At 43.3% G+C, this 11,603-nt stretch overlaps 1 protein-coding gene across 2 annotated transcripts in view; it reads left to right on the top strand.

The window, feature by feature from the left end:
- kif26ab (kinesin family member 26Ab) overlaps positions 1-11,603 on the top strand; it is a 65,370-nt gene that overhangs the window by 6,471 nt on the left and 47,296 nt on the right. The gene's annotated exons all lie outside the window — the stretch shown is intronic.

Below are 11,603 nucleotides of genomic sequence, written 5' to 3' on the forward strand. Positions count from 1 at the left end.
TTGGCTGCAGGAATTAATTTGTACCACGAGGCCTTTTGCCAGTCTTTTTTCATGTTCCGTTAATAAATAATTGGACCAGTAATTCTTGCAAACGACTCATTTGAATTCATGTTTGATTTGTTTCTGCTTTGTTCCTTGCTTGAACCTTGATTCATTTTACGTGCAGAGTTATAAGTGAATTTATGTTAATGTAACAAATCAGTTTTTCCTGAAGCACTGAAGAAACAACAATTAATCATCCACATTGTGAAAAAAGAAAATTTCCCGGCCAGAAAGTCAGAGAGAGTGTACGAGCTGAGTTTATTTAACTCCCTGTGAAATGAACATTTGTTTTCACATGTCATTTTCTCATGCCTTCTTTTCCAACTTTCCCACTTGTGGATTTGTATAGCTGTCAACAAATAAGTGGGAGAGAGTGATTGGTTGCCCTGGCCTGAGGAGACAGCAGAAACAATGCTTTGATGATGTCACTGTGAATAGATGAGTGTGGGAGAGAGAAATTTGCTGGTGAACGGCTGCAGATCTACCTACCTGGCTACTGTTTCTCAGGCAGTCAGGGGGGGGAGTGTTTCCTTTGTTGACTGATCTCTGACCTTTCTGTCAGTTCTCCCAGTCTTTATGGTGGGTTAGGGTTTCAGGGGGCTGACCTGGGCTGGAACAGGTGTACGCTACCAGGTTCGCTGCAGGAGGGCAGACGACAGGACAGAGTGACTGACAGACGGATGTATTGAAAGCTAGAAAAAAGACTGTGTGAAAAACCCCTCCGGTTGTGAAACTTGAGCTAACGCAGAGTTAAAACAGAGCATGACCATATGATTCTATTCACCTTTAAGCACCTGAGCCCCTGGGGGCTCTCTGTGATGTGTGTGTTGTGAGTCTGTGTGCTGCTCAGCAGTGCATGCCCGCCGGAGAGTCTGGGAGGAGATGAGATGAGAGACGAGAGCGAGAAAATAGAGGAGACACTGGGCTTCTCCACGCTCCGTCCCTGCATGCAGTGTGACTTCTGCTTTATGGCATGTGGCTGTAGTAAACCGCAGCGTAATAATCTGGTGTCAAGTGGTGCAGAGACCAAAGACATAAGTCATTGTGCTATCATTCTATACTATATCTCTGAGCCTCAGCAGCATGCAGCTGTTCACCGCCACTTTAACTCAAATCCCCACAGCTTTGTTTATTTTCTCTTTTTATATATTGCATGTACATTTGTCACATGAAGACTTTTTTTATACACTTCTGTGAGGGCTATAGGTAGATCATACATATTCTTTCTGTAAGAGCTGGGTAAATATGTATGTAGCACCAAGTATTACAAATGTGAAGCAGTGGCCCATTTAATAATCTAAGTGACTTGTTCTTTCATTAGTTTGATCTCTTCAGACTGCCTTTTAACATCTAAAATATAAACATTACACATTTTATAAATATTAAAAATACTTTTGGAGAAACACGTGGATGTATTCTCACACTTAAGTATTAAACAACCATCATTTGGGTAGTTGATTCTAAGCTTTCATATTACAAGTACTATTCAGCACAATACCAAGCTGTATTACTGTACAGTGTTATGGTACAAATGGACACAGTGAAGTAGAACAAAGGACTCAGTTTGTTCACTTTTTGGTTCAAATGCTGCAGGAATTTACTTCCCTTGAAGAAAAATTACTTTATCTCCTCTACTTATATGGCGCATTACAGCCACAGTACTTTAAATGTAGAACAGGTAGGAGTTAAGATTTTCACTTTTCTTGCCTCCAGATTTTCACAGCTGGTCCTGCTTTTCAAGGTAGCCGACTTTCATTGGCCAGAAACCTTTTTTTTCTCCTAGCCTTCAGGCAGCCCTGGAATGAGGGTCACATCTTCACTATGGCTGCTGCAGTTTCATTTTACATCTTTAATTTGCTGAGCTGAAAGTGAATTGACCCCTTATCGCAATTGCAAGGGTAAATTGCTGCAAGGCCGATAGCAGGAAATGGGTTCAGGGTGTGCAGATGCAAGGGTTGATGGGTCCGGATGGAAAGAAAGTGAGCTGCAGTAAGGCTGATGCTCATCGCCTTTCATCAGGAGGACAGTGAGAGAATCTGTCTGAGCCGAGGAGTATTTAGGAATTCTCCTCCTGAAATGATTGCAATTCCTTATGTCTGCACTCCACTGCTGGCAGGATGAAACAGGAGCTGACTGTGTCTCCTCAGCAGATGCCCACTAACACACACAGGTGAACCCAGACTTAAGCTCAGACACACACACAGATGCACAGAGTTTACCTGAATGTGTCCTCTTCTGGCCATCTGGTCCTTTCTGGTACGGCTGCATGCCACTGTAATGTCTGCAGAGAGCCGTCCAGATGTTCCCTCAGTTACCTGTCAAGATGAGAAGAGCTATTTAGGGCTGCTTAGACCTGGAAATCCACTCTGCCGTCTTCAGTTATTGGTGCAGTGCCTCTCTCATTCACTGAAGTCCAACCTATTATCCTTAACAGCTATTCAGTAAAGATGTTCAATCAAAGTGTGTGACTGGGAAGACCAGCTGCACCATAACCTTATAATGAGCTGATGAGAAAGCAATAAGCTAAAAGAGGCTTAAACCCCTGTAAATGTTGGCCTGAAGTGGCCTGATCCATTTAGAAAGAAATGGGTTCTTAACAAATAAATGGTACTGCAATATAAGGGTTTAAAAGAATTGCAAATGTGGATTACAAATATCTTTAAATAGTCAATAAATCTTGGTTTCCTTGGCATTTTGGGCAGATTGATACCACCCTAACAATGCCTGTGAAAAAGCCAAAATTGGAATACTAGCTAGTTGATAGGTAGTTATCTTCTTGGCATAACTTAAATACTAGAAGTAAGGGGGACAGCCTTGTTTCGTCTTAAATTGCCTACCAGCACCCTTGAAGCTCATTGAAGCTATTTTTATTATATGTACAGCACTTTGGCTCGACCAAAAATCGTTTATAAATGTGCTATATAAATAAAACTTGATTTGATTTGATTTGATAAATAAACACATAGCCGTTCATCTTTTTAACCTGTACAAAACCTGAGGTGTAAAAAGAACAGTTGTGATTTGTATTGAACATTTAACAGAGCCAAGCTAGCTGTTTCTCCCTGCTTTTGTCTTTTACTAAACTAAGCTAAATGGCTCATGTCTGTAGCTTAATATGTAACATATAGTTATGAGAGGGTAATGTAAACTCACAACTTAAGTGAAATCAGTTCATCATTTCACTAACTATTTAAATTAAGACATGACTCAGATGGGCAATCAAAACTGAGGCCTTTTGTGATCTTTTCACAGAATTCCTCGCACTGAAGCACCAGATAAAGCTGACTATTGTGACAACACCTTTATTCTTTAGCTGTTTTCCAATTGTTACTGAATCTGAGGAATTATTGCCATGCATAATAGCGCTTGTCTGAAAGGGTTTGCTGCTGTTTGGTGAAGGATCATGTGTTACAATGAGCCAGACTGAAATGAAACAATGGATCTGCTGTCTAGGCTGACAGGGCGATGTGTTACAGCACTGGTCTGCAGAGCATGAGAACGGAGCGACAAAGGCAGAAATGTCAACGAGCGAAGAACACAAATGCAACGAGAAGTGTAACCAGTGAGAATTAATCATTTTGACTTGTTGATTTAGGGCGAGCCGCCTGTGTGTGTGATTGTATGTTTGTTTTATGCAATCCCGGGGCTCCTACTGCCCGGCTCCTCATAGTATTTCATGCTGAAGTGAGACGTGCATGATCCAGGCAGACTGCGGTCTATTATCCAGTCTGATTCTCTGTATTGGAAAAACATAGTTGTTGAGATACATTTTCAAGACGTTACACAGACACTGAGAAGCACTGAGTTGGAGGTAATCTGTTGCTGGCTCCATAAAACGCGCTCAATTGACAGCAGGCCTTGTGGTAGCAGACAAATCGCCTAGCTTATAGCAAAGTGCTGAAAGAGAATGCCAGCGCTCTGTGTCCCTGCCAAGATGGATATGCAGACAGCAATCTCCGGACTGTTTGGGCGTGGCTCCTTGCTCCAAGCAAACAGCGGATCAGTAGAGTATGGTGCCTCAGTCTGACTCGACATCGCCTTGTTTGCTTTTTTCTTTGGCAGACGTCAATGGGGCTTCTGCTACTTCTCACCTACTGCCTCTGAATAAGACCTCTTTGGCAATATTTACCCTCAGAGGCTGGTGCATTGAATGTTAGATATTGACTCTAGAGACGCAGATTTGCCAAATTCATTATTTATGTATACAATAATCAGATTATTATTATCACAGCAACAAGCTGATGGTGAACATGCTTGCAAATAGTTGATGATTTACACATCAAGCAGACGTGGAGGACATTAGCATTGGTTTTGATTCTTGGCCGCCTGCCAGACATAAGTCAGATATTCACAATCCTTTTAGCTCTGTTTGGATCTCCACTGATCTCCACCAACTCCTGAGGGAAATACTCTTTTGTGGCTGAATGCAAGCACAATTAAAAAGCTTGTAACCCTAGTAAGTTAATTCATAGTTCATAGATATAAATGGGCTCAATACAAGTTCATTTTGAATGTAGTTAAATCCGATTTCTAAAATATTATTGTATACTGATTGACATGATGTTTTTCCTGACAATCCAAAAACCACATGTTTTAAGAACTACATTTATGATTAAATAGCGGTTTGCTTTAAAGAGATTTGTTGTTGCATTCAAAATAAATAAATAAAACATTAACATGGTCATCCTAGTCATCAAAGAAAAATGTATTTTTTATAAAATTCACATATTATAAAAACACATCAGATAAGGGAAACAAAAGAACATAGAAACACTCTGCAACACATAGCACTTTCAAAATGACTGTACACCTTGACACCCAAGAAACTCCAATAAAGGTTTCCAGATGTTTGCAAATGCTCCTGCCTTTCCCAAATTGATGTTTTGCTAAAGCAAAGCAGTTGATTCCTAGAGGAGCCTCTCAGTGAACAGAAGTAGTAAACTGTGCCACTTCTGTGTGAGTGCACCAGTGTGCTTTCATGCCATATTTCTATATATATGTCCGGGTGACAGTATGCATGCATCTCTGTGTTAGTGTATTTGTGTTTGTGTATTAGTAGATGAATTGTGATGGGTTGTGTTGGGATTGGTAGATGGTCTTACTGGCCTCCGCACCTATACGTTGGGCCATTTTTTTATCGTCAGGAGCTCATTCTGATACGCATATAGTGCTCCATAAATCGTGGCACAGTGTGAAAATGCCAGTCAAAGTTCACGCTGCTCATGTTCATTTCATGCTTGAGTGTCCAGCATTGTGAGCTTGGATGAGTGTGTGTATTGATGATGTGTGAACGTGCGTGTAAGTACCAGAGGAAAAAGAAAGATGAAGCACATTCAGAGTCCTTCCATCCTTTCCACTTTGCCGCAGAAGTCATCCATCTTTCTGAACTTAACTACTACCAATTTATGATTGCATTATTACAGTCCGTTTTTTATCCTCATTCCAACACACAGGCCTGGTGGTGGTCTGGTTAATGGAGAAGGTGATGGAGAAGGTGACTGGCCAGTGCTATTACTCAGGAACTAGGTGGACTTTAGGGGGAATATGATGAGAATATAACCTCTCTTTAGCTCTTTTTACGTTTACTTTATCCTGTTTTGGTCCTTTATATCAGGAACTAACATGCCTACTACAGAGAAATCAGTTAATAGCTTAAATATTGGTCCGTTATATGCAATAAAGACCTGAAGCCTCCAATAGGCACCAACAGATGTAGCCTTTCTCCAGTCAGAAGAAATAACTAATAGAAGCAAAAAGAAGAAAAAAGCTGTAAAGTGAATGTTTCAGTCTTCATTTTTCTTTCATTATTGAATGACTTGACTTAGCAATTTGCCTGCTGACATTTGAAAGAAAATAGCATAGGAATGCCTTTTACGAAATCGCAGCAAAGTTGCATTTAATCTGCTATAAAACTGTGTCGCTGAGTATCTCAATTGGTGCAAGAAAGAAAAGGTCAAACTCGGCTGTATGGATTTTCATAATGGCTTCTCACCGGAAAGAAGTCAATCCAGATACAGTAGCAGTGTTGTTGGTCTGTGATTGACAGGTAAAGTATTTTTCTGCCATTATTGCGCTTTCGGGATACGTTTGTTTTGAAAGCCCGATGAAGGGCTGAGTTACATTGAGGTTTTTGACACTTTTGTACAGCTAGACATAACTTAATTTGCTACACTTTAGTTAGTATAGCCTTAAGTACTGCTACTTGACAGCTTTCTTTGAAATGCCTGTCTCATCCTATGATTAGACAAGATAAGCTGTTAAGAGAGAAATAGGTACTCCTACTGTACAATACATGTAAAAACTCGTAAAAGTAGCACAGTAAGGAAGTGCCAGTTCTTCATAATTGGCAGGTTACAAACCTTTTTGGTGCAATCATAAACTTTGGAGGTCATAGCATTTGTTTTATTTATATTCAGATCAGCACAGCAGAGATATACTGTCTTGAGAAACAATGTTGAGTCTGTCATCTCTCTCAGAAGATTCTTGTTGTGGAGTAAACCTTCCCCTGCCTCTCTCCCATGATCCGACTCCCATTAATAGATCCGTCCTGTATGCTTCCCCTCTTGTTACTGTCGCTCTATTTTATGATGTCACTCTCCCCGCTGAAGAGCTCTGGGCTGGTTTATCTCCTTCGTGTGCGTCTGGCACTTAAACTTAAACCTCTGTTTACGAGTCCCAAACTGCCTCTCCATCCTCTGTGTTTGCTGCTCAGTATCAGTTGTGCTTGCCCATAAAAGCCGTGCCATCCTCGCTGTTCTGGGAACAATGCTGTTGGGCCTCACTGTGCGGACCCCCAGCTAAGTGCTGCCTGATTCCCATGCTGAGTGTGAGAACAAGTCTGCGACAGAGTGTGTGTACAACTTTGTGTACATGTTTATTCATAGGATTTTCTCTTTGGTCTAACTGAAAGTGGTTAAATTGCTGTGCCATTTCACTTATGTTTGAAGCTGCTTTCAGTTAGTATTTTGTTCCTACTTGCTGCAGGCGTTTTATTCCCTGAAAGTGTCATCATTAATGTGGTATGCTTTGGGTGCTTCTGTCAGAAGCGTTTAAATCAAGACGAAAAGTAGAAGCTGTTGTTTACTGCTCTAAATGTATGCATCAAACAAAAACATTGTTGGAATGCCTTTGAACGTGTCTGTGCAATACGGAAGCGCTTCCCTCCCTCTGTGAGAAGGAGGGAAGCTCCCTCACAGGGAGTGTCTTTGGCTTTGGTGGATTCCTGCACAGTTTTAGGCTCCGGCCACACGAGGACGAAAACGGCTAAACGCATAGGATTAACGCAAACGCAATCGCAAAAAAGCTTCCGTCCACACGCAATATTCATCGGATAGTGTCTGTCCACACGAGACCGCTCCGTTTAGCTCCAACCGCTGGAGAAGCTGCAGTACATATGCAGGAGCCTGTACGTGGCGCTGTAACTTCCTCCACAAAAGCAGCGAAGAAGCATGGTTGTCATGGTTGCCCTTCTGTTTATTCTCCGCGGTGGGGGCCGAGGGAACCGGGCAGAGTTTTTTGCCAGTCAACGTGTATTAAAGTTTAAATCTTCCGGACAAAATTATAAAAGTGCCGGTCAAAGGTCTTCTTTGTTATTTATTGAGCTTTAAAACAAATGAATAACGAATCTATATAATATAATAATAAAATACATGGAGCCTCAATTTTGTCTGTTTCATGCAGCAGCTGATCCAGTAATGAGTGACCCGGCCGACAGTAAAAATAAACATATTTATAACTAGTTTAGGTAGTTTGAGAGGTGTCTCCGTCCTGTCAGATTAGACTTCACTCGCGTTTAGGTCCATATCGAGAGAAAGATAGATAATCTGAATTCAGTTTGCAGTTTACTTTGACGCGGGGGTGAGCAGCAGAGGTGGGGAGAGGCTATTGCCTCATCATTATCAGAAAATGATCGTATAGGGCGTACACACGGAGCCGTTGGACCCCCCAGAGCGTTGCGTATGCCGTTCTATCCACCTTGGGACCCGTTATCGTTTCCGCAGTCGTTTAGTGCCGTATTCGGTCGTCCTCGTGTGGCCGAACGGTCTATATGACACTAAACAGTAACGCAAACGACCGTTTTCGTCCTCGTGTGGCCGGGGCCTTAGTTTTCAGACCGGGAGTGGATGCATTCTGCTGTGTTCAGTCCTCTGACCCTCTGCTGTGTCCAACTCACCTCCCCCCTTCTGTCCTTCAAGAGTAGCAACTCAACAGCTCATCGGGAGCCAACACTTGTCATTGTCTTGTGCAAGTCCAGACAACCAGCAGGCTGTAAAACTATTATGTGGTTAAAAATAAACGTGTGGTTTTGTTTACACACAGCATTTTACAGGTTGGGTCAGGTTGAGGTTGACGTTTGAGAAATATGTTAGTTTACAGGGGAGGCGTTACTCATACAAAGCAATGCTGACCTTTGGCCTGACTTCAAGTTTTTAGTTGTGAATGCAAACATCATGATTTTCTGTTTCACCTTTATTTCCTTTTCCTGTGCTGCTCCTATCTGTGCCTGACCTTAAACACAGGTTTTTACAAAACTTCCATGTGAGCATTCCTTCAAAAAATGTGTTCTCCACTGTCACACGGTCATTACCACATCCATCTAGCGAGATGTTAATCTCCTCCTCCTCCCCCCTACCCTGTCCATCCACTGACCCCTCTGCTTCCCCTCGTCCCACGCTGGGCATTTATGTCTTCATCGCTTTGTGAGTGGGACGCTGTTTTGGCTGCAGCATCTAATGGAGGGGTGAACCCAGGGCACACTTGAACTCCCACAGAAGCAGTCGCTGCAGACTACATTTGAACTGAATTTGACCTGTCAGACTATACCTGATCTGTGCGCTACTATCTCTTTTATGCGCTTCTTTCATGCCCTTACACACACATCTATAGTACATTTTCAACAGAGCCTGGTTCCCATACTAAAAGGCAGTTCAGAAAGTGATTCCTGCTCGTGTTGTTAATTTATAGAGGGTGCTGTAAAAGCCCTACAGTAGCCATTCAAAGTCATGGTGGTGCTATGGGAATGGAGGGCTCAAGGCTGGAACAATGCTTAATTAGCTCATAAACAAAGGCTGCTGGGGGATCAGAGAGGGCAATCAAAGGGTCCCGTTCCTTTGAGCTTCTCTCGCCATCAACAAAGCCCCTCTAATGGCCCCGTCACTACACTTGTTGTGTCTCACCATGGTGTGCTTCCTGACAACATAAAAGGCTCACATTCCAAAAAAAGCCTCGGAAAAGAGACGATCCACAACGCCTTTGGTCACTGCGCTCCCCACCCCTCCCCTCCCTCTCTCTGCTAGATATTGACTTTGCTCCTCCGCTCACCTCTGCAGTGTATGCTTGGTTCCCCGTGGCGACCATAGGAGCTTTTAGTCTTGTGTCCGTGACTTTGGTGGTCTGTTTTATTGCGTTCCTTTGTGTGAAGCTGTGATGGCACGCTGCTGGGACTCTGAGAGGAAGCGCTGGTCTGTGCCAGCTTCTGGAGAGGTTATTCAAGCTTGGCATGAAGACAGGTGTGTCAGGGATGTGTGTGTGGCCACGTGCACGCCTGCGGGCTCACGGTGGCTTGATGTCCATGTTTGTACAGGACAGTGAATGTGTTGTTTTTCGAATGTTTGGACACGAGGCCTTTTAAAGAAAACAGACGTTCACAGCCACACGAGGACGGCCAGGCAGCAGGTCGGAGGCAATCTCTGATTGTTTGTGCGACTATGTTATCATCTCCTGTTTCCTGTCAAAACAGGAAAAGACTGGGGCGAAAATGGAAGCTAGGAAAGTGCTGCCTTGATGTGTATTGGCTGGAGGTCCAGATCTGCCCAACAGTGACCCTTCTGGTCAGGAAAAACAGACCCGTCCAGGGCGTAACCCGCAGCGGGACACTTCATGCTGTTATTTTTATCACTTTCACAAAGCAAAGCTAGGGATGCTTTTCCCAGCTGTTGACACGGGTCTGGTTCATTTTTGTCTCCAAAACAGCCAATGAGCAGCAGGCGAAAAAAGAAAGGGAGACGTCCCATCTGGCTGTAACCCTTTGGCTGGGAGCCTTACACTACAATTGTGGCCTCTGTTTAGGAAGGGAAATCCTTTTTGACATTTTGTTAATCATGAAAGCGAGACACTCCTTTTCTTTGGATGATCCCTGGACCTCCATCACAATACCTTTTCCGTCAGGCTGGAGTTGTCATGTGATTGTATCCATCCATCACACATATGTGTTACTTCTTTACAACAGGATGGCACACACACAGCAGACCTGGTAAATTCTCCTTTATGGGGCGTATGTGCGAGTACATTCCAGGCAGTAGAGTCTGCTATCAGTGTGGTTCAGGCGGGGGCTTAATGCTGACGGCATGGCAGGTAAAAGCCCTGGCGTCTGACATGGCTAAATGAGAAGGCACGGACAGGCACGCTACACAAACAGCTGATTACGGAGTCGGCTAATTATTGACTGTTGAAAAATGATAACCATCTCCTGCTCTGCCTAGGGAGTCTCTGTGTAAAACTGAGAGTTGCTCTTGTGTGGAATTCCAAGAGTTTAAAGGCAGAGCTAACTTTATCCCTTTCTCTCTAAAAAAGAAAGAGCTGCTTGCACAAGAATGCTATTGTTAGATGAACCAGATTGGACCAAGCAGGCTTTTTTGTTTCCCCAGCCAGTTGTATTGAGGCCTGAGTGACCACATCTTTTATTTACCATGCAGAAGTAGCAATGGATTGCTAACACAGTTTCACAGGCCAAGATTGACCTCCTTTAGAATGATTTTTGTGTGTATTTGATGAGTAACTGGATATGAAACCAGGCAGGTAAACATTGGCAATAGCACGTAGCGTTCAGAGTGGCAGCAGTGGTCTGCTCTTTTCTCCGTGACCCAGATTAAGATTTGGCGTGTGCTTGTTGACTGGGGTCAATGTCATCAGCAGCGAGGTCGGAGTTCATTTGTCTTTCTTGACAGACCTTCAGGTGGTGTTCCAATGCTCTGGCAGAAGGCCACACCAACGCTGACCTCCACCAGTCGCGCAATTAGTTACCCTTTGACCCCTCAGTCCCACAATCAAACCCTGAGCATAGACCAGGCATGCTTCTGCATCCCCAGACCCACTTTACGTGTGTGTGTGTGTGTGTGTGTGTGTGTGTGTGTGTGTGTGTGTGTGTGTGTGTGTGGTGTGTGTGTGTGTGTGTGTGTGTGTGTGTGTGTGTGTGTGTGTGTGTGTGTGTGTGTGTGTGTGTGTGTTTGTGTGTTTGCAGCTCAAAAAGGCACAGATGTATAATGGGATATAGTCTGACATGATGTAATAGCTGCTTCTTGTTTCCCTCTACTTCAAACACGAAATTAGCTAAATAAAACGTTTGGAGACATGCCTAAAATGTTACACCCCCAACTTAATTTGGCTACTTTCCATTCTTCATAAATATATAAAAGAGCCATTAGTCTGCATCCATCTGCTGAAAACGGTGCAGCTCTTCCCTCCTTGAGTGAGTATTGTTATTTAACTGCTCTTAACTGTGTGTTTCTCATGGTCCTAAGTGCAGTTAAAGCGCATCACTCAGGGCTTATGCAGACAGACAG

Source organism: Gymnodraco acuticeps, unplaced genomic scaffold (genome assembly GCF_902827175.1).
Source record: "Gymnodraco acuticeps unplaced genomic scaffold, fGymAcu1.1, whole genome shotgun sequence".
In the NCBI taxonomy this organism is placed as follows: Eukaryota; Metazoa; Chordata; class Actinopteri; order Perciformes; family Bathydraconidae; genus Gymnodraco; species Gymnodraco acuticeps.